At 40.6% G+C, this 26748-nt stretch overlaps 1 long non-coding RNA gene across 2 annotated transcripts; it reads left to right on the top strand.

Annotated features, from left to right (window-relative positions):
- Positions 1-533: 533 nt before the first annotated feature.
- On the top strand, positions 534-4749 carry LOC142080842 (uncharacterized). Of its 2 annotated transcripts, none has more exons than XR_012673136.1 (4): positions 534-873; positions 988-1196; positions 2489-3445; positions 3866-4749. It is a non-coding gene; the product is annotated as an uncharacterized LOC142080842 (long non-coding RNA). The 2 variants fall into 2 exon arrangements; XR_012673135.1 differs by having other exon boundaries at positions 536-873; positions 3234-3445.
- Positions 4750-26748: the final 21999 nt, after the last annotated feature.

Genomic DNA, 26748 nt, shown 5'->3' with positions numbered 1-26748 from the left:
GAGGTGGGGGAAGACTGAAACAATGAAGAACTTTCAAAAGGAGAATGATTTGCGATATCTGGAAGGGTTTTGTTTTACAATGCTCAAACCACGCTTACGTAGCTGCAATACCACAAAGTCCTAGTACAGGTGCACTGCGCTGAGATGAGACGATCTTCTGTTGTGGCTTTCACCGCACTTGTCCTAGCCTCCTGTGTACAGTTTGCACTGATACAGCTCCAGCTAGCCCCAAGACATCAAACCCTGGCACAACCACCTCGTGCACCCCTCTCATGCCGCCCTGCCGAACAACACAGGCAAGCCCTTTTCTTCTCGGTCACGTCTCTAACTCTGAGCGCTTCCCTGCAGCTCAGATAAATTCAGAGCAGGTATATCTGCACAGAGACGAGCAGGATCTGGTGTCTAACATGTAAACCCTGCCCAATGTCAGCCTCTAAAACTGCCATGCTACGTTTTCAGGACTATCTTATTTAAATGATCCAGAAACACTGCGAGTACGAGAGAGGAGGAGAGGGGGTGTGACACCGCTGGCTTGAGGCACACGTGGCAAGGGCAGGCGCGGAGCCAGCCAGCTCCCTAAAGGCAGGGGAGCCAGCCCCGCTCGAGCCCAAAGCAGCTCTCCCTGCTATTCCTGTCACGGGCCACTCCGCAGAGCCTCTGCCAGCCCGCAGAGGAGGGCACAGGCACATGATAAGGATAAGCGGGAACTGGAACGAGATGGCACCAAATTAATTTCCCTTTGCGTGACCTATGCACTAGATTTTCTGGCATCTCAAAAGGCACAAAGAGAAACCCACTGGAGTAAGCAGGGCCCTGTGTCAGCAAAACACTTCATTTCTCACCTGAAACGCCCAGGCAAGCAGAGCTGCGAAGGTAAGGATTACTCACTGTTTCCAAGCGCGGTACCACATGTTTAAGAGATGACTATGAAGGGGCAGGGAGAGTATTCATCTCATTTTCCTTTCTTCCTTCCTTAAAATAACTTAGAATGCACAATGAAGATGTGAAAGCTGCCTTTTTCTGCTCTCAAAAAATCAATACAGAGAGAGAGAGAGAGTCCACTGGTTTATTACCAGGCAATGCGTCTGCTATGAAACTCTCTGTGGATGACCAAAGAGCAAATACGATGACATCATCACAAGCATCACGAAAGTAAAAACTGAACAAGAAAAGGATTTATATTCAGCTTGCCTGATGTAAGTAGTTCAATCAAGCAAAGAAATAGAAAATCTTGACAATTGTATTCAGTTAAGAATTGAGGAAGGTCTGAAAATACATTTAAAAATGAAGGTCACCAAATCTGACCTTCTGTATTGTTCAGCCAATGAAATTTCCTCCACTTACACTTTTGTCCATAGCTTTTGCCTGCTACAACTTTTTTTATTAACTATTTCAGCCAACAAAAGGAAATAGCAAAACCAGAAAGGAGACAAGACGTTCTTTTTCAAGGAAACTGGAAACCAATTTAGCAAAGTGGGTCAAAGGAAATGCTGAAAAATACAAATCCATCCTACAGTTTAACTTAAGCCAGAAAGTACTAGTCCACACACAGTTTTTTTGTAGCACTTCGATAGCTCAAATTTGGTTTAGAAATCAAGAGAGAGGAAGTAGAACAGTCACCGAATGTAGATACATAGGCCAGCATTTGGGACTCGGAAAAAGGCTATGCTAATAAAATAATATAGTGGCAAACACACGTATTTGCCCAAAGATCATACAAGTCCCTTTCCAGCAAGAAAGACCTGCATTGAGAAATGAGGGAGCCTGTTATCTGTTTATCCACTAAAGGTGCAGGTTAAAGAGAGGTACCTGACAGGAGTGGGGCTGGAGGTCAGGAAAAGCTCCAATGACAAACCATCTCCCTCCTTTAGATGAGGCTCATGGTGGCTTTAGTTGCATTACAAGGGAGCAAAGCAACGGAAGAAGCCCTCCCTCACAGAGGGATTAAGAGAAATGGTAAACGGGATGGAATTGTGCATCTGTGTAGTCCTCACAAGAGGAAGTAGTAAAACCAGGAGGAAAGCAGCATAAAAGAGCAGAACCAGAAGGAAGTAGGGGAAGAGAGTCGAGGGTGTGGAACAGGGATTGTCTAATCTAGGAACATACTGCTGGAAAAGGTTCCCACTGGCTACGAGCATCACCACCTACTTGCAGGGTGGCTGTTTTGAGCCAGGCTCTTCTGGGGAACACTGCGAGCAGCAGTAGGTACACTAGAGAGGTGGGGAGGCTTCATCACAGGCTGTTTTGTCAAACACTGTGATTCATGGCTCCATGGCCGTGTCTTACGCTAGGTTTCTCCCTCACAAAAAGTGAGAAAAAGTTTATAGCAAATAAAACCTTTGAAGGGTAAACCACAAGCATTGAAGAGAATTGTTTGCAGCCATCAGGCTTGTGCCCTATTTTATGCCTACAAATGCAAAGTAAATGAGAGGTGATTTGGCAATGGTGTGAAGAGGCTGTCCCTCTGAAACGCCAACGTTTCCCTCAGTTTCAGGCCATGCCATGCCATGCCTCCTATTTTACTTTCAAACAGCTAACTGGCAGAGAAATCCATGAGGTAAGCTAGTAACTACACAAAATTAGCTCTAGCCAACTGTAAATTCATTTGTTCTTTCTATTTGCAGTCTCTCCTTTGCTGAAACATAAAACTTGGTACAAGTCAGCATATTTTGCCACATTTAAAATTATAACAACAAGGGCAAAAGCACAAATAAAAATATCACTAATGCAAAAGACAAACAAAAATCTAGGGACAATCATGGCAGCAGAGCAATTTAGTACACCTGAACTACTTTACTGCCACTTTTCATTTTGTAGTTCTAGTCTAGTCTTTCTACCCTCAGAAAAATATTTAAAAAATTGTAATATCTTCCTGTGGATGATACAAAAAAAAAAAAACCCACCAAACAAAAAACAAACCAAACCACCCACCAAACTAACCATTCTTCATGCTGATTTGTGGAATAAGACTTCTTCTGCAAGCTTTAAGTACTTCTCTATGATTAATAGCAAAATAAACACCGCTTGCCAAATCAATCTGCACTAATCTAATCTAACAGCATCTAACCACTCTCTGTGTTTCCCTATTGTTATACCCCTACGGAATGATTTTGCTAGCCCTCCCCTAAACCCATTGCTTCCTGTACCTCCCGCATCTCAAAGGCATGCAAATGAATCCTTAACAGCTTTTCCCCCTTCTTTGACACATACACTTTTTTTTTTTTTTTAAACAGGCTAGAAACAAACACACATGTATTTATTTACATTGTGATAGTCTCCAAAGGCTCCATCCAGCGCTGTGGTTAAAGCAAACAACCAATCAGCAAAGCAAGTCCAGAGTTCAAGCAGCAGCAATCAATGTGCTGAGCTCATACGCTGGCAAACTTTGGCATGTGGGTACCCGCAAAACAGAGAAGTGCTCACCGGACTCCAGCAGCACTGCGAGGTATAAATGCTTCCGCCACTAAATTGTTTGGTATTTGAAGTATGGGAATGTATTTCCTCTTAAGTTAGGTTTCTACCCGTTACATTATCATAAAAACTGCCTTCCGTCACCTCTGTCAATGTATATGAGCTATTGCGATAACTAGGCACAACCCTTATTCCCAGCCAGTTAAATCTACATGGGTAGGTCAAGCATTATTAGAACAAAGCCAAAAAACACACAGACGAATGGAAGTATGGTTTCTTGACTTGGATAAGATAAAAAAAAGTCAAGGGCAGCATTTTCAAATATAAGGGCAAACAATAGGCCCCTAAATCTGTACTGAGACACACTAATTAAAGCCCCATCCCTCTTTAGGAATCTATTTCAGTTAAATAGGATCGTTTTGGTTTAATAAGATCTATTTTGGTTAAATCCCAGGCAACATACCTATGAAGCAGTCTGCAAACTTTTAACAGCAGAGCACAGCACGGAGTTCCACCGGGACTGCCCACCACAGGGAACTACGGGGCTGTCGCTGTTGACTGAGATATGCTTGTGTCCCCTTGCGACGCAATTACTCCGAGCAAGCACAGAAAAGTGTTCATCATTTGTCACTCTTGCCAGCGCTGCCTCTGGCAAAACTTCCTGCAATAATCACCCTACACCACTTACCTTGCTGTGTAAAGTGCATCCCTACGTCTGTCTGAATAACCACGGAGTCACTTTTTCTTCCTGGTTGTGTGATACAGCTTCTGAAAATGCATCACTTCAGGACAGAATAAAAAACAAACAGCACAAACAAGAGGACTGCCCCTCCTAGTCTCCACATCATCACACTTGGCTGTAAAAGGTGATGGTCAAAACAGCAAGAGCTGTCAAAGGTTAGTTTTTCCATGGGGTTTACTTAGCGGGAATCTTTAAGAAAATAAATCCAGGTTTCAGGTGAGGATGCCAAACTGTGTCAGTGATGTTAGGTAGGGGTCACCGAGGTGCCCTTTCTGCACTTAAAAGAATTTAAGTTTGCATTTGTATTGGAGAATGGAGGAGGTAGGAAAATTACAGCTGAAAATAGGGATTATTCCTGAATTTTGGGGCCAGGAGATGTCTACCAGCTGAATACAAACGACCTCTCCCTTTCCCTAATCAATCAAAACAGACATTTCGGGAACAGTGGGCACCTCCAGATGTTATCCTGAACCACCTGCAAATATCGAAGCATATTTTGGCTGAGCTTTAACCAGATGACTGGCGGACAGAATCATCCCGCTCTTGCAAGCAATTCACTCTGTGGCCTTAAATAAATCACTTGCATATGATCAGCACTAGAGAAGAAGAAAGTTTTCTGCTCCTTTTCTTTTCATGTATAGAGGCATTATATGAAAACAGGCAGAAGTATTGGCTATTAGCTGGGGGGGGGAAGGAAGAAGAAAAAAAGTTGATACTTCTTTATTTATAGGGAATATTCACTTTTTTAGTTTTGGAAAGAGATTTTTAAATGAGATCATTTTTAAATGGTACCACAAAAGACCACTGCAAGTAAGTGAGAAAGGGGACCTGGTGACAGGTATTAGGGTATTATTCCAAAATAACAAGAGTATCTTTTGAGAAAATACATGAAGAAAAGCTTTCATTAGAGAAAATAAGGGATTGTCATAGCTCAGAAAGAAGAGAAACAGCCATCTAGGAGCTTGACAGAAAGTGTAATGTTCCTCTCCCTTGCCTTTGAAGGTCACCTTTATTCTTGGTGAGATTTTTCCTCTGCAGAAGGGGCAAGCAAACAAAAATGCATCACATACATCTGCTGATCTTCTGTACAGAACTAAGTTTCCCATGAGGCTCCTTGGTTTTTCCTCCCACTTACCAGCTATTGACACTTCTCTGCATGTCCAGAACCCAGTTAATTTATATCAGTAGAATGGGTATGGGTCTATAACCTGATCTAACCAGTAAAAGATGACTCTGCCTGTAGATCTGCTTTTAGGAACTGCCGTTTGAACTAGGCAGCACCAAGGATGGATTAAAAAGCCCTGGGTGAAGCACAAGGTATGGCTCGATCATAAAATGAAACTGGATTTTCTGAGGCCCCTTTCCCCGCGCCCCCAGCGCTGTGCTCCCCAGGTGCTGTGCTCATGCCCTATAGATACACGAGCTGCAGTACAAAGCACAGTTGGCAGCTAATTTGGATTTAGCCATTTCACACTTGCAAGCCAGGGATTCAAAGCCAAATACCCGGGCCCCCTCCTACTTTCCAACACAGAAACAATTTAAAACAGATCTAACACCTATGTAGTACTGATTTGGTTATCTTCAAAATCCCCATTGTTCTGTTTAAAGAGCTTATCCTCCTAGAATAGCCTCCTTTTGATAAACAACTCCTTCTGCATGTCAGCCAAACAGCAGTTTTGGTCTTTATCACAAGTGGACCAGCAGCAGAAACAGTGTGTGGTGAAGCAGGGGAGAAGGGGGTTTTAGCTGAAAATAGAGTTCATTGTCAGCTGGACTTTAGACTCAGGTTTTTAAATAGGTTTTGGAATGTGGATATGAAGCAGTTAAAAGAACCCTACCTCCAGCCCTTACTGGAAGAAACGTCTATTCACACGCTTAAAAGCATAGTAGGATCTCAGGTAATGGGGTCGTTTGTGTGTGGTACACAAAAGTTTCTTGTATAAGAAGGTCAAAATATACAGGAAACAAAATATTAATTCCTCAGGAAACAAACAAACAGACAAAACCTTTCTTAAATAAAAATACACAACTCCAGAGAACCTGGTTTAAAAAAAAAGTTTCACAAAAGGGATAATGAAATTTAAATGCATATTAAAAAAAAACAAAGTAACAGATATATAAGTTTTAAAAGTTGTGTAGGCCAGAGATTTCTGTGCCTTTTACAAGATTTGTAGGAAATGAATGGAGGTGCTACAAATTACTGACATTTTTTTACACTCCAGATATGCATTTGGTGGAATGTGATCATTTCTGAAGTGTTTACTTTACGAAAAGTATAAACTCTTTTCGGTAAAATATCATTGGCATGAATTTATAATGACACAACATAGTTTGATTGTATCTTTTACTTCCAATATCCCCTCAGCATGGCTTAAAATTCTTCATTATGCGAATGTGATATATGCACTCTAAAATCTGTCACAAGAAAATGTTATTTTAGCTTAAGAGCAAGCTATCTTAAGAAAGCTGATCCTTGAAAAGCTGATATGACTGATTTTAGTAATCATTAGCACGTGTGAAATAGTAAAATGGAAAAAATGTACACCCAAACACAAAAATAATGACCAAAGGAAAATACAGGCTAACTACCATTTATAGTCTATCTTCTAGAAACCATGCAACTCATGCAATATCCATGTGTTTTGCCAGCAACTGCATAAAATATTCCTGTAGTTAGAGAAGAGGCAGTATTCCTACCATAGTCTTATGTTAAAAAATGCTCTTAGGTCAACAAGCCGCCAGGGAAACCACATCACTTTGTTCTAAAATGTTTGCTGAAAAGCCATAAGTGGCCTAAACAACACCAACTTCAACATCTTCAGCAGTGCTATCTCTTGTCAGGGCTAACTGACAGCACACCCGGGCCATGGGGTGACCTCGGCTTGCACAAACGGGCTAGACCTCGGATAAGGCTGTTGAATTCAGAAAACACTGGCGGTCAGTGCTGCCTGGTTTCTAGGTTTCCCAGATAGAGCATCTGGGCAGCGTTAACTGTGGCATCCTGTAAACACCGGCTGGACGATAAGAGAGTATAACGCAGGCAACAAAGTGACCGTGTAAGACTGTTTTCCTCTGTTTCGGTGGTAATCAGATGGCATAGTCAAATGTTGTGCCTGTGGAAACGAGCTCTGGAAGTAGTTAAAGAAGTGTTTACAGCATAGTCTGCAACAGATAAGGAGACAAGATGCTCTTCAAAAGTCAGGAAAATCTATCCGAGCATAAGTTTTTTTTTTTCTGCTGTTCAGCACCAAGAGCCACACATACCTCAAACGCAACTTTGGCCAGGAAATCGGACTGGCTTTTTGCCAGATTTCCAGGGTTAGGGGCTAGCAACACTGGGCAAAGCCTTGGTCCACTAACATCATATGGCAGAGCTCCCCACTTGTCAAAGAGGTGACAGAAGTTCTAAAAAAATCTTACATATAAGACAATGAACCTTTCAGGTCTTGCCATTACTATTTCAATAGGCCAACTAGCCTGTATGCAAATCATCAAATGAGATAGGAAAAACTTGAATATAAATTGTTGTGCAATTGATAGGAAGGAACTAATGCTGATTTTCTTTTTACTAATGAGTTTTTCTGCACCTTGGTGGCAAACGTAAAATATTGCCTCAATTGTATTTTCTAAAGAAATACAAGTTAATTCCATTCATTCAAGGCTCCATACTGAGAAATGAGTAGCAGCAAGGATTCACAATTGCTGAACTGATCTTCCTCCCATTTATGATCATTTAACTTTCTTGTAACAACTACAGTAATTGCTATTGCAGAACAACTGTTTTAAATCCATTTTGGCTAGCTGTTGCTGCAGTTTGGTGGTTGAATGGAGAAGGAGGAATTCTTCATGTGACCAGCCTCCAGAAGTTCTACCTGGATTGCTGACAAGCACTCACTCACAATATAAGAGCCTAGTCTGTGCAGCTCATTGAAAATTTCATAAGTTACAAAAAAGATGCATCAAAGGAAAATAAGTAACTCTTATAACAATTGTTTATGCTTGTAAAAACCTAGAAATCTGCTACTATAATGAGGACACTTGGCATTTTATGTTCATCTCAGATTCAACTGCAAGAAAAGAGATACAAACTATCTACTCTTGCAGAGACTTTTTGTTTTCACGAGTTTGGGGTTTGGGCTCAGTTTGGGGTTTTTTTTGTTGGTTTGCTTTGTTTTTGTAAACTGAAATAACCTACATTCAAATAAAGCATATGGTTGTTCTCCTTGTGAAAAAGATAAATGCTTCCCATCTTTTAAAGTCAGATACAACTGAAAGGAGTTTAGACACCAAAAAAGGAGACAAGCAATAGATCTATTTTTAAGGAAAAATAATGGATTTACCTAGTTAAGGAAAGATTTAAATTCAAGGGCTTTGAGCAACATTGCTGGAAGAAAACAGTCCATGCATTCACGCTATCATGCTGCAGACAGAAAAACATGCATGTAGCGATTACGTGCAGATATGTCACTGAGAAAAACTAATACTGTCTTATGGAATTAAACAGAGAGATGAAAATTAGCTGCAAACTAAAGGTGGGGAGGAACAGAGTCCAATTTTGGACCTAGGGCTCTGACGGCATGCTTTAAATATTCAGAATACAAGCTCAGGATCATCAAGATTGCTGTGAAGGGAATCTAGGTTTATTTCAATGACACAGAACAACTCCTTTAGGGAAATCAAATCATACCGCGGAAATGTAGAGGGCCATCAGATAGCAGAGGGGGTTACAGCAAAAATAAAGTCCCCTGTTCTCAATGCTCCTTGGTGCAGCTTCTACAAAAGAAACATTTTTCTCCCACTTTCCCTTACTTTTTAACGAATTTGCAAATGCTTATGAAAATAGAGACGAGATTGCATCTGGTTTGTCTATGGCGCCATTTGTTGCTATAGGGAGACTACTTGGAAAAGGTGATGAGTGGTAAGTTGGTGAATGATATTAATAGAGAAACAATAGACAAATTGCTCTCAAAGCTGTGGTTAACCCTTTAGTGTTCACATTTTGGTTTCTCCCTCTTCTTCAGGAGGCCCAAGCAGAAGATAATGATTACATGTCCCTGCACAAGCTGCTAATTGTTTTCCCCTCCAAAATGTTAGCATTTTTTCTCCTTTTCATTTCCATGAGCACTGTGTATGTAAAAATATTTTTGGCAGTGGGGGGAAGCAACCCACTGAAATGTTACTTTTTTCTTGATTCAGGTCCTTAAGCAGAACTGAACAACATTTCAGACGTTAAAAAGAAGGATGATTTTTACCTTCAGCACAAGCCAAACACCATCTAACGTTTTATTTTTTTCCTGAAGGTGTAGTTAGAGAATGCATAGGTTTAAAGGAAAAACTCCACCACTGATGCCCACGGAGGAAACAGAGAGATGAAACATGCAAACCACTAAGTACTGGTTGTAAAGATATAACTTTGTTGAATGCAAAGAGCATCCCTTCAAGAGCCTTTAATAAAGAAAAAAAGGCCACATAGAAATGATTTGCAGTTTCCCAATGAGCACATCAATTTACTTAATTAAATATTGCTTTCAAAGTTTTAGTCACAATAGCTCTTGTCCCTTGCCAGTTGCAGTAAGAAAGATACATTGAACAAGGATGTCAGCTGAACACTCGCATTGATGTTAATGCCAACTGTCCAAAGCCTTGCCAAGTCGCTGACGTTTAGAGAGAGGACTCCCTCGTTTTCAGCTCTTTTTAAGGCTTTGTCAAAGTACTGAAATTCTAGGAGCCCATTTTTGTGCATTTATACAAGACCTTATATTTTCAAACAGGACAAGATCCATCTACCATGCTGAGGTTTTTCAATGGAAAGCTTTTGTGTCACAAATTATTTTTATTTTCATTGCTGACTACCAGATTTTGGCCCCACGTTTTGTTTCATTAGATTTAAGCTCACTTTTCAAGTGTGCTTATATTTTAATTCAGATTAAATTCCCTCCCTAGAAATGCCAGTCATTCTCTGAAATGAATCTCCCACATTCAGATCACTATAGCATGACACCTACCTTTTTTTCTTGGTTTCTCATTTCTGTACAGGACATGGAAACTCAGATGCATTCCGTCAAGCAGATTTCTGTAGTTTTGCCTGCATCCTCAGTTAACTCCAGCCTACTAATTTTTAGTAGAAGAACTAATTGTTTTCTCCTTCATCTAAAAGCTATGTTTCTAAGTAAGGGAAGAATCCAAGAACAAAACCAGTTTTGAGCAATAGTGTCATTCTGCAACTCCCTGAGCATCAGGATTGAGAGGTAAGATCATACAAAGAGCAGTGAGACCAGTGAAGACAAACCTTCCCCCCCCACACTTGCTTCTTTTTCACTTTCAGTGGTAGAGGCATAAAAAAGAGCAGTAAGATTTGTCCAGTGACACTGGAGGTAACACATGATATACACACCTATAGAACCTGTTGAATTAGCAGCAGGCTTAATATCGACTTTGATTCCTCTGAAACAGAAATTGCATCAATGACATTTCTTGTAAGTGGTGCTTCAGCCCAGACTCTTGGTGGGGCTGTCTTGGTCCTTGTGGGCTTTTAAGGTGAGATGCATAAATAATTGGTCATTGATACTGCCTAATCACTCTCTCTATTGTCAACTTCAGTCCAGAGGCAACTGCGTTTTAACTTTGACATACTGAAGACACACAGCTAAGACTCACATCTTCTCAAAATTAAGTGAATGGAATTTTGACATTTTCCCCTTGACATTCTCAAAATCCACTCTTGCACCATCATTTTGTCCAAAGTCAAATGTATAGGGAGTATACACAAAGTACAAAACCTTGCCCTTCTGAAGTTATATTCAAGGACTCCTCCTTTCTTTCTTTTTTTTTAAGACACCTTTAGTTAATCCTACTTTAATGCCTAATATCAGAAAAGTAAGCTTATTATTTGCTTGGGCATAAACCATATTATTTTATATGGTAAGGTCTAACCCATATTTGGAAATCTATATTTTAGGACACATCACTTGTAACTCATTGAATAAAGGTTTTCTTTAAAGAGTTGCGACCTCCTAAAAAGCACGATGTGTCAAGACTCATTTATAGTCAATTATATTTTAGTGTAACACAAACACAGACCATGCCCAATAATAACCCAGCATTTTTAAAAAGGAGCTTAAAAAAGCCCCAAATCTAGCCCTGAATTCCCGTGACACACATGTAGGTCTTTAAAACAATATTTCCACTCATCTGAAGCAGCAGCTTATCCTCATAGCCTTATTATCTGCCTTGGAATTAGTCTTTTAAGCAGAGTTAGAGACTTCGATTCCAAATGTTTAATCTAAATGCCATCTCAGGATTGGAACAAATGTCACTGTGGTATACAGCCATGGGAGGGGAGGGAAAAAAAATAAATCTGAACTGTCACTCTTCAGACCTACTGTTGTCAGAAGGAGCAGAGGGCGCTGAACACCTCATAAGCCTGAGTTCTGCATTTTAATTTAATTACAACTGTAATTTTACTCAGAAAACAAAAAACAATAACTGAATGTCTTCTTCATGATTCCCTAGTGCATAAGTTGCACGTTGCATGTTCTCTCCATTGCTTTGTCCAGGCCTCCAAAGCCTTAGAGAGACTGTTGCACCATTTCTTGAGGCATTTGTCCCAAAGTTTCAATGGCAAACCAAATAAGAGGCAGAGAATAAAAGGGACTATAACAGCGGAGGGTGATTCTCTCTGTTGTGTAACATCACAGCTTGAAATTATAATGAAATTAGTCATACAGAAAAAAGCAAACTTATAAATCATATTACATGTAAAAATGCTTCATATTCTTAAAGAACTCCTCGTATCCCAGTGAATTCATGAGCCAGTTTTAAGTGACTCCCACCACGAAATTTTGCCCAGAACCAAAGAGGCTGGATGAACAAAAGTGGGAATGAAGGACCAAGTATTAAGTCTTTCAACTTACAGGTGTGAGCTTGATGCCTTCAGTAATACGAGCATCACTGATAGGTATATCGGGGTCTCTTTACTAATGCATTTTTGCCACTTTCCTGCAATGCTGGCTAACATCTGACTGATACATTATTTTACAAGAAGAAACAGAAATCATTGTCATCCTGATGGCCCAGTGTGCTGGTTTTGGCTGGGATAGAGTTAATTTTCTTCAGAGTAGCTGGTATGGGGCTATGTTTTGGATTTGTGCTGGAAACAGTGTTGGTAACACAGGGATGTTCTCGTTACGGCTGAGCAGTGCTGACACAGAGTCAAGGCCTTTGCTGCTCCTCCCCCCACCCCACCAGCGAGCGGGCTGGGGGTGCACAAGAAGCTGGGAGGGGACACAGCCGGGACAGCTGACCCAAACTGACCAAAGGGATATTCCATACCATATGATGTCATGTTCAGCATATATAAAGCTGGGGGAAGAAGAAGGAAGAGGGGGACATTCAGAGTGATGGCGTTTGTCTTCCCAAGTAACCGTTACACGTGATGGAGCCCTGCTTTCCTGGAGATGGCTGAACACCTGCCTGCCGACGGGAAGTGGTGAATGAATTCCTTGTTTTGCTTTGCTTGTGTGCACGGCTTTTGTTTTACTTATTAAACTGTCTTTATCTCAACCCATGAGCTTTCTCACTTTTACCCTTCTGATTCTCTCCCCCATCCCATCGGGGGGGGGGGGGGGGGTGTGTGGAGTGAGCAAGCGGCTGGGTGGCGTTTAGTTGCCGGCTGGGGTTAAACCACGACACCCAGCTAACATACCCAGTGCTCAAATCATTCTTTTGCATCTAGAGTTCCTTCTATTTTTTCTGCCAACAACTATGCAACTATAAAACCATCTCTATGTTTTTCTTTTATAAGCAAAAGTTTTTCCGTAAGTCATCAAACCTGCTGTTTTCCCTGACATCTACATACTGCCCAACAGATCCTAACATCTGGCATTGCACCATTTAATCAATCCTGGAAAACTGCCCTTTATCGCACACTGAAATAGAGAAAGACTAACAGCGTTTATTCAATATACTGTGATTGGTCACTATTACTTAAAGAGTCTTTCATGTGCTCCAAACACTGTTCACATGCAATGCAACTGCACTGTGTAACACGCTGGAAGGCAGCAGCTAACTGCACAGTTGTGCAGGAAGAAGAATGTAGTGACTCAGGACAAAAACCCAGCTCACCCAAAAAATGCTGTGTGTCTTGAATGTTTACACAGAGCAGCCAGACCTTTTCTACTTTGTTGTTTTCAAGGACACGTCAGATGCCTCATGCCATGGCAGAAGCCAGAATTTTGTTTCTCTTTTTCCAAAGGATAAAGGGCTGAATTGACCATTGCTACAGGTCCTGCAATCCCAAGGAGTCTGTAGTCTTTCAAACCTAAAACTGAGAGGCTTTCAAGTAGCAGCAGTGTCTTCACAAACACTTTAAAAAAAAAAAAAAAAAGGAGCTCTTTCAATATAAGCTGCTCTTGAGAGCTCTACATTGTGCTACGCTTTTTCATTCACCCTTCTTGTTTTTATCAAGCAAGGATGACTAATGTGCTATTGTGATGCACTTTTCTCAGAAATGTGGCCAACTGAGGCTGCTTCCACCGTAGTTCCATGGGTGTTTAACATTAAAAAAGAGCCCTCAGCCGGGCAATGGGTAAGTCATTACACTCAGCTTTAAAACAACAGGCCCCATACATAAACCATGGTCTCATGCAAATCTGACCTACATAATGTTGAAATCTTCCAATGTCAGGAAGATTTCACAAGTAATCCCATGTGTCCCATAGCTGTAAAACTGGTGTTACTTTAGCACCACAGGAAGCACCACATTTGCCTCAAACAGCTTATCGTGGCATGCTTCAACCCTCTCGCTGCCCTTCCAGTTTCTTACAGTTTGGCCAGGAAGTTTAGGTGGGACAAACGTCTTCAGAACCATTCATCCTATGCCAAAAAATGCTCTTCCAGCTCAGTGTACACACAGCTTAACCACCTGGGAAGGACTGTAACAACTCTTTATGGGTCAAAAAAAAAAAGGAACACTCTAGACTGTATATATGAGATCAACATGAAACAGCTGACTTCATCTGGGCCAGGGTTTTACTCCTTATCCCTACAGAATTGCTGAATATTCATTTTAGGCCCTAAGATACAAAGACCAAATGGCACCCCAGAGCACAAGCAATAAGGAAGACAGTATTGTTTTGCTATGAAAATACTCCAAATCGTTCCTTGAAAACCAGCGTCTCGAGCACAATTATACCACGTTGCTGACCTCGTACATGATGGCCAGAGTATTTTAGATAGACTTGGCTCCAACAACTTTTACTGAATTGAAATGCTTCAGAGTTTGAACGAGGCCTTGATTTCTCTAGACTGAAACCTGTCAAGTCTTTGCTTTGACAGAAAATTATAGCAGGTTTCAACTTTTTAAACTATTTTTCAGCCCAGAATACTGACATTTCTGGAATACAAGGAACAGGAAAACATGCATTTTTAAGATGGGCATCTATCCCAAAATCCATCTAGTCTTTTCAACTGACCATGTAGGTCAGTAAAGTTTGTTGTAGCACAAGCCATTAGCTCTCATTTCACATTTCAAGACCTACAATTTTTCACTCTTTCTGGCAAATGAACCCTTGTCTTTCCATTCTTTTGCAGAAGACTTGCATTTCAAACTCCGCTCTAAAACTGAGCATTTCTATGCAGAAAAGGACCCCTTACTTTTGATATTCACATGGGCCTACAGTTACCTGCACAAAAAGGTTATTAAAAGAGCATTTTTGAATAGCCGTACTAGATATTCTTAAATACGTTGCTCAGCCACAGTAAATACAATCACTTTATTCATCTCTTCATGGAAAGCTTACACTTACTCATGCCTCATTAACGTAAAAATCCTTCCAGCATGCTTATCATCATTCACTGTCTTCGTGAATTGAAAAGAGAAAATTTTCTTACCCTAATCAAAAGGATGATATGCTCCTCTGAATCATGTTATGAAACAATACATGCCTCCACCTTATAAGGATGCCTTATAAATCTCCTTCCTTATAAGAAGCAGGAACAAAAGGAATAAAAATGTTAAATTAGATTAAGTTGATTAATCTCTTGGGCCCAAATCAGCCATATCTGATACTTGGAAATATGTCACTATGTCACAAGATAAATGTTTTAAAAGCTGACAGTCTTCAAAACAGTTGGCAACTAGATGTGTTGCTCAGAAAATTAATATTGCTTTTGAAGATTCTTTTAAACAACAAAAACAAAAGCTTGAACCTAATTCCAAACACAGAATTAAATTCTTTCCTCTATACTAGGAATTTCCATACGGTATTTCACACTTGCCCTAAAACAACACTTTTTCTGACCTCATTGAAAATTCCTTGCATTGGAAAGAAGACTGTGAATAACAAAATCCCCAGGACATATCAGTGGAGAAAATTTTAGCAGCAGTAAGAGCTTCATTCCAACTATCCAAGCTTGAAAAGAACAAATATATAGTAAGATCCTCCTAAATAATATGCAACCATATAATGATATCTCTGACATATTTTATACTAATTCTTTGCTGCAAATAAATATATCCAGAAATACTAAATTTGGGTTTTTTTTTTTTCTTTTGCTCTGACCTTCACCTAACTATCTCAATCTGAAGCAAGAAGGCGCTAAGAAATATAGAAATTAGTTACTTATATCGTTCCAAGTTTGACTGTATTTCACTGACTTCTCTTGTGGCAACACAGAGAAGGTTAAGGACAAATTATTTAATAATGATCTTAGCTAAAGAGACTGTAAAAGTTTGAAAAATTCCTTACCATACTTGCTGAACAAACATACAACTGTTACCTTCATAGGCTAACACTGGTCTGAAAGACAATGTCATTACTGAGAAAAAAACAGAACCTAAACCTGTTTGCTTTATTTCCCCACATTATTTCATTAAAGGGAATGAAATAATCCCTCTCATTAAAATTATTTGACAAACAATCCTATGTACAGGTGAAAAAGTAGGCATTACATTCAGCCATGAAAAAATGCTAGTTGTCCTGCTTTTTCTTTTCCGTGACTGACTTGGTACACAGCAATTTTCTAATGCTCTTGCTAACAATAGCAGACAGGAAAAGTGCAGTTCAACCTAGTTTATGTTTAGGAAGAGGAGCACTGACTTCCCACAATTACTCCTTGAATACAGCATCGAGCCAAAGGAGCAGCAGGGGAAACAATGGAAGGCTTCCATGTGCGTAAGAATATTGTTTCTCTCCTTTGAAGAGCTTGTCATTAGACAATTCCACAACATAAAGGAGACTTTAGGAGAAAAGAAAAACACTGATCTGTATCTAGTGAATAAAAGCAAAATTACAGAACAGTTGTGCCGCATTTATCACCATGGAATAATTTCTCTCAAAGAGTTCCTGGTTGTTTCCAGAGGCAAATTTAGGCAGTGAATCAGAAAAGTGGAAAGGTCCGCATAAGGGAAAATCCCTAGGCTTTTCTTGAACTGCTCCTGTAGACCCCCTGACCTTAACAGTTTGGTTCAGTAACCCACCAAAAACTAGCCAGGACCCATCTTCTGCCACACCAGTGCACTGAATGAGTGTAGCATGCTGTCCTACGTACACCAGAGCTAGCAGCAGGGGAGGGGCGGGATGGACCCCTTTTCTCAAAGGTGAGCAAGTAGATCTGCTCAGCTGCACTCCTGAGCCACAGCACCCAGCAGCTTCTGCCCTCTCTGCCACAAAAAAAAAAAAAAAAAAAAAAAAAAGAGCTTATATTTCCCCAATAGATATTCCATATATTATCTTTATGTCATGCATTGTTATCGGGACTATAACCATAAAGTGGCTACCTGAGATGAGGAAGAGCAAGAGGGAGGAAATGAACAGAGGAAAGATGCTCTTTGATTAACGTAGTGATTGGAATTTGGGACATCTGGGTGGGCTAATTTCTTTATTTCTTACATACTTCCTGCATGACTGCAGGTCATGTGTGATCTAATAACTTTTCCTGTTCTGCATAATTACCTTATCTAGCAAGAATATTAGCATTCTTATACATTAATATAAGCTTTTCAGGGCAGAGTTTGCCTATCACTAAATTTATATGGCGAGTGAGCTTATCTTTAGTGCATTAAAGTATTAATAGTAGGGTTGAGGGAAAACATCAGAATGAGAAGAATAAGGAAGTATGTTTTAACTCCATTGCTTTAGGTAGAAACATGCTTCTAAAATTTTATTCCATGTATTACATGTGCAATCAAATCTTATTTTAGCTAACACAAAAAAGGCATGCAGTCTAGTATACACAAGCTCTGTTAAGTAATACCTATGCACACAAACAAGAACATTGTCCTTCCAAAGCAACATAGCTGTTCTTTTGCTGCATTTCCCATCCAAAGAGATAATTCACTTTATGGAACCAGAGCACTAACAAAAACCAATATATTGACTTGTAAGATGCAAGCCCAAACAAATTGCACAACACGCAGAGTGGAGTTAAGCAGTGATGACGCACAGACTGTACAACACAAAAAGGGAAGTGTCATAACACACAAATATATATGTATGCAGGGGCCAGAAATTAACTGTCAAACATGTAGATATTTGTTCTTTCTTTTCATTTTTGGACTTTGGATCTAAGCACTTCGATGTTTATTAGTTTATTGTTTTTATCGGTTATAAAATTAACCAATCAGTCTGCAACAGTTAGGATCTGTTATTTTAAGCAATCTTCCTGAGAAGCACAAACAGAAAATCCAAACTCCGTGGCTGAAATGTAATGGCATTGCATGTAAATAAGCATCGAGACTCATCTGTGTGACAAAACACTATGTTTGTACCAAAGTATGTCAGGAAGCCAAGTTGTCCTTACTTACAGCACATAACAGCTGGGGCCTATTGGGATTCCTCCTGACTTTGTATTTCTCCAGCAGTGGGGCTGAGTGAACACATTGGAAGGAGAAGAGATCCTGATAGAGACATAGGCATGCCTAAGTTGATTAATGCTGAATGACCAATATATGGTTGATACACTCCAGACTCTCTGGCCTTTTGATGTTAATTGTAAGAATGAAGGCATCTATTTGTGTGTTTAAAATTGCAATAAAAGCCCTAAATTAGAGTTGCTTCTTTCAACACTTTTAAGAGCAGAAGGCTGAAAGGTTCAAAGTAACCAGCTTCTCTTCCAGAGATCCAAGGTTAAGCAAATAAAGTTCCTCAAGTCTCAATAAGCTATTATCAGCAATAAAAAAACAACAGCCGTATAACGATAAATACGGCAGCATAAAAGCAACCAGGCTGAAGAAACTGGAAAAGCTTATCAAACTGAAGGGAGGAAAGCGATACCTGGCCAATATCAGCTCTGATCCGCGACAGAAACCTTTATCCATTGCTTTTCTTTCCTTGTCCTTTAGCCTATGAAAGGCACAAATAACTGGTACGTTACTGATATACAGAGCACCCTGGATTCCAGTGATGATGATATAACTGATTCCTGTTATAAGCTGAGGTGCAGAAAACTTAGGCTTGTGTTTAAATGATGGAAGATTCAGACATAATTATAGTATCACACTACTACCGCCAATAGCACTTTACTTTCTAAGGGCACTCTTCTGCAAGTATCTCAAAAACTGTTATAGACAGCATTGCATGCACCAGTGAGGCAGACAAATGTTATTGCTCCTCTTTATAGTTTACTTCGGGGGAGAACACAAAAAAAAACCAAAACCCCACACCCCGATACCCCCCCCACCCCCCACCCCCAAAAAAAACCCCACAATGCTCAGATCTCCTGAATCCCAAAGCTTCGGCTGTCCTTCCCCAGTAACGTAGAGATCTGAATCTGAGAGCAAAAGGAAAATTTTTGAGACCTTCCCAAAACAGGCTGTGCTGAGAGAAGCTGCTAAAGCAGAATGGGAAAGCTGCCCAGGAGATACCAGTACAAACATCGCTAGCAAGGGCTTATCTGAGGGAGAGGAAGAGCTGCATAATGCTTTAGACCCTGGAGACTCCCAGCACATCCACACCGGTTAGGCAGCTCAGCAGACGTGAGCCGCTTCTGCAGATACACAAACTCAGCTGGAAAGGCTGACGTGGCGAGAGACCCACCGCTGCCGCACCGCTCCTCTGTCTGCGCGCGGGCAGTAACTGCATCAGATGACCCCCTCGCAGCCAGGAAAGAAAAAGAAACAAAAAACACAAAGCTCGACTCATCTTTCGTGTGTAGACAGGACTTTGCAAGCAGTGCAGGGCCTCAAAGTGAAGTCCAGATTCAGGCCTAGTCTCATCAGATTTTGGAGCCCACTTACACAGGTGCTTTTATCCTTTTATGTCATTCTTATTTTGGAGAGGGGAAAAAAAGGTTTCTAAGTCTCTTTAAAATTGTATCTATAATTTGTTCAGTCGTGCAGACTTGCACACTGACCTCTATCCACTGAGGATTTTAAAATTGTCTAATTGCCAAGGGGCATGTGAACAATGACGAAGAGTCTATAACTCTTAATATTGACTGAAACATGAAAAGCCAGTTGCATTATCCGGTTACAAAATGTGTCATTCTGCAAACTTCTAGAAGTTTCCTTCCTTCAGGAGCTGGCAGAACTCACTATACTGGGATGATGGCATACACTTGGTTCCCCATTGCTCCAAGAGTTAATCATTAGACCATTACCAGTAATGCTCAAAATACTGAGAACAGAGGGAGAGAATTTTCTGTCAAAGGTCTGGGAAAAAGACATAACGCAAAGTCCAAGCCCCATCAGCACAGGGAGATGAAAAATGCTAGTCCGTTCCCACTGAGATGGCCTCCAAACATACAAAGCAGTTTCTAATTTGCTTGAGAATGCATTTTAAGTTTCGTTTTAAGAGGTGCTAAGTACATGCCAACAGAAAAACCATAAATAAGATGATCAACCTGCAAGGAGGAAAGCACATAAAAAGAACGTGCATACTTAAAAGGGTTAAGTAATCATAATAGTAATTATTAATTGCATTATAATTATTAATTATAATGTAATAGATCTCTCGCTGTTCTTTTGTAAGGAGCTTAAAATAATTTCCAGGTACTACATTAAGTTATGCAACAGAAAGGCATTCCTGAAACAGCTTTTGAGCAGCAATTCCCACTTCAGCAAAACCATTTCTTTCCACAGAATATCAAAACTCCAACGAAGCATTTGACTGTCTCAATAAGATGCGTTATGACTGAAACTTAACAAATCTGGAGAAGAGGAAATATTCTGTAATGAAGATTATCATTATTTAGGTTTTCATTATGATTAAATTGGAGACAATTTATATATTTACACATATGTATAAAATTATGTTCTATATTAAATAATTATATATATAAACACACACATGTGTTCATATATATAACATTTTAACCTCTACAGTTTTTCTGGGACAGAAGTCTTTTTTTCCCCACCAGTTCTATTCTCAAATACTCTCCAAGGCAGACACTGTGGTTGCTGGTTATAGATGGACAACTAAGAACCAGATTTAAGAACTTGTCCAAAAGTCATGCAGAGCCAGTGGCAGCATGGAGAGCAAAGCCTGCCTCTGGCTCTGGAGCTTGCTTTGCTTTCAAGGGGCAGCAACTCGCAATGGAGTCTGCTGCAATGTGTCAGAGGTGGTGCGTTTATGTCACACCGACCCAGAGTTGTGCAGAGCCGCCTGCGTGCAAAGGGCAGTTGGGCAAACACCGTCGCTGCGTCCCGCGGGGCTGGAGGGTGCGGGTTTGCACGGGGGCAGTAGCAGAGGGAGGCTGGCCCTCACGGACAGCACCCTAAAAGGGATTTTATATGAAGAATGCAAGTATCAGGCATGCTGCCTGCCTCTTACACAGATTTTAAATTTCTTTTGAACACTTTTACACAGTGGGATTTCCTTACAAATGTGGCCTAGGTAGCTGTGTCACTTTTACCATAGGTTTCTGCATGCTGCAGCCTTTAAGCTCCCAGGACTTAGTGCTGCTTTTCAGAGGCCCACTCTTCTGTAACGCCTCCAGGCAAATTGTAACTGACGGGATGCATGCAATGTTATGTTTCCTGAAAACCTGTGTTTCTACCCTATGCTGCTTATCTGTCTAAATTAAAAACAATCACACCAGAAAGTTGTGCATCTATTCTTTTTAAATGACTAAACAAACCAGATAATTTTGGAAGGTGTGGAAAAGAAAAATAACTTCACTAGTAGCATGGGGCTCATATTCCACATTTAAACACTGCCAAGCAATGAAGCCATTCATTGTATATTTTATTTCATTGAATTTGATCATGTTTGAATCCACTGGGAAACTTGCCTCAGTAGCTTAAAGACATGGTCTGCTTGGACCCTGGAGCGGTCCTCAGAATACACAAGCTGCACTCTGGAGGAGCTGTGTCAGAAGTGTTTTCTCCACTTCGTGTATTAAAGAACGAACCAGGAAAATAACATTTTTATATACTCATCTGCAACTCCAGCTTTTTCTCTCATGAAGTCATAAAACCACACAACATGCTTACATCACTGCCAAAATTCAAAAACTATAAATAGGTCTATAACCTTTTGGTTCAAATTGGAATATGGGATTCTTTTGAGAAGACAGAAAGGAAAATGGAAAATTTATTACTCAAAAATAAACAATGTCCCTTCTATACAGGCATTGTAGCACATATGTTCAACAGTAACCAAATGTGATGTCAAAAAACCAAAAAAGAAAATAACCCAGAGAATTATGATTTTTGGGTGAGGATATAAACAGCAGGAACAGAGGAGCATTTAAAAATAAAGAGCCTATTATATTCAAATGAAACAAAGAATGAGGAGAGAAAATAATAGGCTATAAAAATATATCTGTCAGCAAGGCTGTTTTGGGACTGAACGTTTCCCCTCGTGAGATTCTCAGGAAGCACCAGGCACCCTCCAGGTTTAAAGCTTTCATCCCTGGGCTCTGAGCTATATTGGTTTCCTGTATAAAAGGAATCGAGACGAGAAGAAAACATTTGACCGACTGCCCCAGCAATCGTACAATGTTTTATACTTTGTGGAGCGCTGCCTAACACAACACAACCGAGTATTGTTACAGAGGACTCAAAGAGTCCAACCAATTATGTCCCTTCATGGGTACGGCTGTACTAGCCTTTGATCACCAGTTCTAACTACCAGCAGTAAAGCAAACACAAATCTGCAGACAGCATCAATAAACCTTGCAGTGGGAGGGAACAGAGATACTCGGTGCCCAGTTGGCTTCTTTCCCCCCCCCCCCTTCCCCTCCCCTTCCCTAAATCCCCAAATCCCCATCAAAATTATCTACTGGTTGTCTTCTCTAACTCGCAGGCAGATTCAAAGCAAGTGAAGGGTAGCTTTGCTCACATTTTAAAGCCGGTTACAGGGCATCAAGCAGAAAATTTGATTTTGAAAAAGCACACTTCTTCAGCTGAATTCTCTAACCAAGGCAAAATTCAGTCTGCTAATTACCTAGACTTCATCTGTGCTTTTATTAAACTCTGGTTTTACACACACCAATAGGCAATATGTGTATTTGTGATCAAAGAGCTCACAGAAACACTCTTGTCTCTACTTCACTGTTTGTTTACTGTGTGGACTCTCTCCTGAAGATTTTCCTGCTAAACACAACCTAAACATTCCAAATTTTCTCGGCAATTTGTGCTATTATTTAACTATGATCTCACCATGCAGGATTTAATCAGTGAAGAGGTCTGGGGTGAGTGTGTGCCGAGTATTGCTCACCCAGCGCTGTAACTTGGGCTTTTTGTTCCCACAGTGCAGAAGTTCAACAAAACAGCCCTCCCATACCCAAGAAGCACATAGTCTTTTCAAGCTCAGAGGCACAGCTTCAGCGTAAAAACCACAGTGGTTTTCATCACGCAGAACAGACAGGTTTAAGGCAGAGATCTGAACAAAAGATTAGGAAAGGCAGTCTGGTCCAGCGGTTAAGCCACTAGCCTGGGACCTAGAAATCCCGGCTCTGCCAGCGCTGCTTGCGACACAGCCTGTGCTGCTGGTGTCAACGCACAAAATCACATCGGCCTCGAGCCTCAGAAACATGCAGGGCCTGAATGCCCTTGAAATCATCTAGAGTCAGGCATCAAAGTACCTTTGAGGGTCTGGGCCTTGTTTACTTTGTGCTGCAGTAACTGTCCATAAACCGAAAGATAGCAACATTTCTCTACCTCTTCAAGTACACCGAATACCCACTGTAACACGGACACCTAGCGTACCTGCTAAAGCTGGGTGCTTTACCACTTCAAAGAGGCATGAAAACAAAAATGAGGTTTCACATCAGCCTCATGCTGAGATTCTAGCCTGAAAGAGGCATGGTCTAAGTAAAAGCCCGGGGTTGCAACCTCACAGACCTGTGAAGAATTAAATAAAATCCAATTCTGTCACCCTCGTGTCTGTGGTCAGATATTTCTTAATAACTGGTGGATGCTAACTGGGCTTTATGCCTGCTGTCTGCTTTGTCTGGCACATGATTCAGCTCCTGCCACTGCATAAAGCACTCAATTTATTTAGCCGTGTCTCCCTAACTGGCAGAGCCAGTCCTCCCTTCCCTTCCAGCTCTGCTGCTTTAAACATCTCGCAGTGCATTTCACTTGGGAGAAGCGCTGCGCCCATGGCTGGCTGGCAGGAACCCTGTCTCTCATGTGTAAATAAAGGCAAGACAATGCTTTTTTAACCACATTGCCCAGAAAATAAGGATCTATTTAAAATTTTCCATGTTCTCTCCAGGTAAAAATTTACATACTATTATTTGAAGTACTTTTTAACAACCATGCCAACCTGAAATTTAGGGTGGGAGAATCTGGAGAAAAGGGAGATAATTCTTACTTGTAATGCACTAAAGCAGGAACAACATGACTTGGATTCGGTTTCCAACTTACTATAAACTTCACATATGTTCTCACCGCGTCTTCCCAATACCCCTGTTCCTTTTGCACATGATCCAGATCATACGGCATTTTTTCTCTCATCATTTGTCTATTTTATCTATTCAAAATATAATCTGGAGAATAACAAATTTCATTTGCTGGGAGGATCTACAGCCCTGAGCACAAAAACTTCTTAGTGAAAAACATTACTATAACACAGCCACAGCTTTTTCACTGTAGTAGCACTACTTACATCTGGATGAAAAAGTAGTGCATGCCAAATAGGTAGTAAAAGCCAAAACACATGGGTGATAGCCAAAAAGACAACTCAAGCTTTATAATGTACAATCTGTTAAACTCATGCCTTTATGTTTTTAAAAAAATAGTCTGCATAACTTCTAAGCAAACCCCCATGAAAAAAAGAAGCAGCAAAGCACTGAGGAGAGAAAAGTTAAAGAAAATAATCAAGCATAGAATGAAGACTGAATAGAAATTAAAGCCAAGCCCTTTTGTAGAAATGGAGTAGGTAACACAGTATCTATAGCAAGCAAAGCTGTATTTAAATAATTACAGCCCCATAATAAATTGGGAACACAGTAGATGTGTGTGAGGGAGACACAAGGTGAAATTGCATCTAATATGGTGATTCATACTTACTCAGAAAATCTGGTTGTTACTAGACTAGTTGATGCCAGGCTACATTTTATTCAAACCAATAAAATCTTTTGTGTGGTCTCTTGACCTCGCTAATTATCTAATTTACATTTAAGACAATAATGTTGCTTAGTAATTTAAACAGGAAGTGTTCCCACCCCAGGAGTGTTATCCCTGCATCTCCTCTGAAGAAACTTTAAACTGGAGAATGCTGCAAGTGAATAGCAGTTAGCTGCAACCCAGTTCTTAATTATCTCTCTAATTGTTTGAGCTCCAGAGTATTTAGGGTTTTACATATCAATTCCATCCAGCTTGCTCAGAAGAGGCAAAATCTGGAGTTATCCAGACTTACCCGATTCTGTGGAGGTTAGAGGAAAAGTAAAAGTCTCTCCTAAGCAGGCTTCAGGGTACCAGGATGCAATCCAACAATGCATAGACACTTAACAACTTTTCATGGCCTTGCTTCTAAAAGACCAAACCCATCTTCGTATTCTGGTCATCAAATGTCAGTATGGAACTCAAACAAACAGAGGCTGGAACCACTGTGCAGCGTCTTCAAGCCAAACCTTACTGTACTAGAGGCAGGAACTGCATAGGCTGGGAGAAAAAGCATTACGCCTTGAAAATCATTCCATCTTTCCTATACTAGTAATCCAAGGGGGTGAAAAATGCTAAGTGATCTTCAGAAGAAGCTGCTTCTGTCTGTCTTCTTCTACTGTAGCGTGAATGGAGAACTTCGGCAACTAAACACACAGAGATAGACCTGAAGTCAGAAGCCTGGTTTTTCAACTTCATATTTTCCTTCCAGCCACTTTAAAGAGTTGTGTTGAGTTTGTTTTTATATATAATACAGTTGCTCCTATTCAAACAGTCTGTGAGAGACCACAGGTGCTTTCTGGCTAAATATAAAACAGGTATAAAACCATCTCAGAATGATGTACACCCCCTAAATGTCGTGTTCAGTGAGTATTACCATATTGACAGGTAGTCCACCAGCTGAGGCCACTTCCATCTGGAGTCTCTGTGTGTGCATATGAACTGAAGCTGGCTCAGGCCACAGGGTGCATCAGGAATTACCAGTATCACTGTTTTACACACTTCCGTTCCAACAGAGTCTCCTGGAGTCTCCTGGTTTTGCCACCCATTTTCCCTGGGTGCAAAGCCACCCACCTCTACTCCATGCCACAGTCCAGTGCCATTTCACTTATCAGTGCAACTTTGTGGAGGGATGTATATAAATAAAATGGATTGGATCTGCAGATCTGAGTTGATAAGGAAAAAAAAGGTTTTGCTGCTGGATATTCTTGTGTGTGGAGATGTTTAACCTGGATCATTTCAGCACAGCACCACAAACGGCTGCATCAGCACAACCAGAGCAGCGGCAAACTGCAGTGCAGGAACAGCCACAAGCAGCAGGGGTGGGAAGCAGGAATTTCTTAGAGTTCGTCTTGTGTCAAATCCAATTTATTTAACATCTAATTACATCCTTAGAGTTACCAAAGAATGGGGGAAGGAAATGATCGCTAGTTTTTAAGAAAAGATCTTATGTAAATTACTTTATATTGCTCGTACTTACACAGGAACAAGGCTTGGACATGCTGCATTCACTTTTTAGTTCTGTTCTGAATTGAACTAAGGGAATTGTTCCTTCAATGATTCCTGGGAGCCAACTGATCGTAACTGATGAAATCCTCTCAAACTTGCCAATTCCTGAAATATTTCTCATTTATTCCCAAAAGATGTTGCATTCGTCCAGGACACCAGGACACCAAGACACCTGCAGCAGCTGATGCAGCGTGCCCCTGAACAGATGACATCTGTTGTGAGATGTGACCATGATCATCACAAAAACAGGGCAGCAGTACGCTCCTTTAAAGCTTGTATTCACTCATTTTGCTTTTAAATGGTTCAACAATAAAGGATTGACAGTACCAGTTAAAAAGGATACCAGCCCCTGCCGGTCTTGCCCCCCTGCCCAGCATCACTGCCTGGTCATGGAGTCTACATATATCCGCTCCTCAACTGCAGTTCACAGCCCAGAATAATAACATAAAATAAGTGGTGGCTAAGTTAAAATGCCAGGCACTAGGCAGTGATGGCTGAAAAGCTGGTACACACACTTGTTACAGAAACTTCTACT

This window comes from Calonectris borealis, chromosome 3 (assembly GCF_964195595.1).
Source record: "Calonectris borealis chromosome 3, bCalBor7.hap1.2, whole genome shotgun sequence".
Lineage (NCBI taxonomy): Eukaryota > Metazoa > Chordata > Aves > Procellariiformes > Procellariidae > Calonectris > Calonectris borealis.
This window is presented reverse-complemented; position numbering and strand designations above follow the sequence as displayed.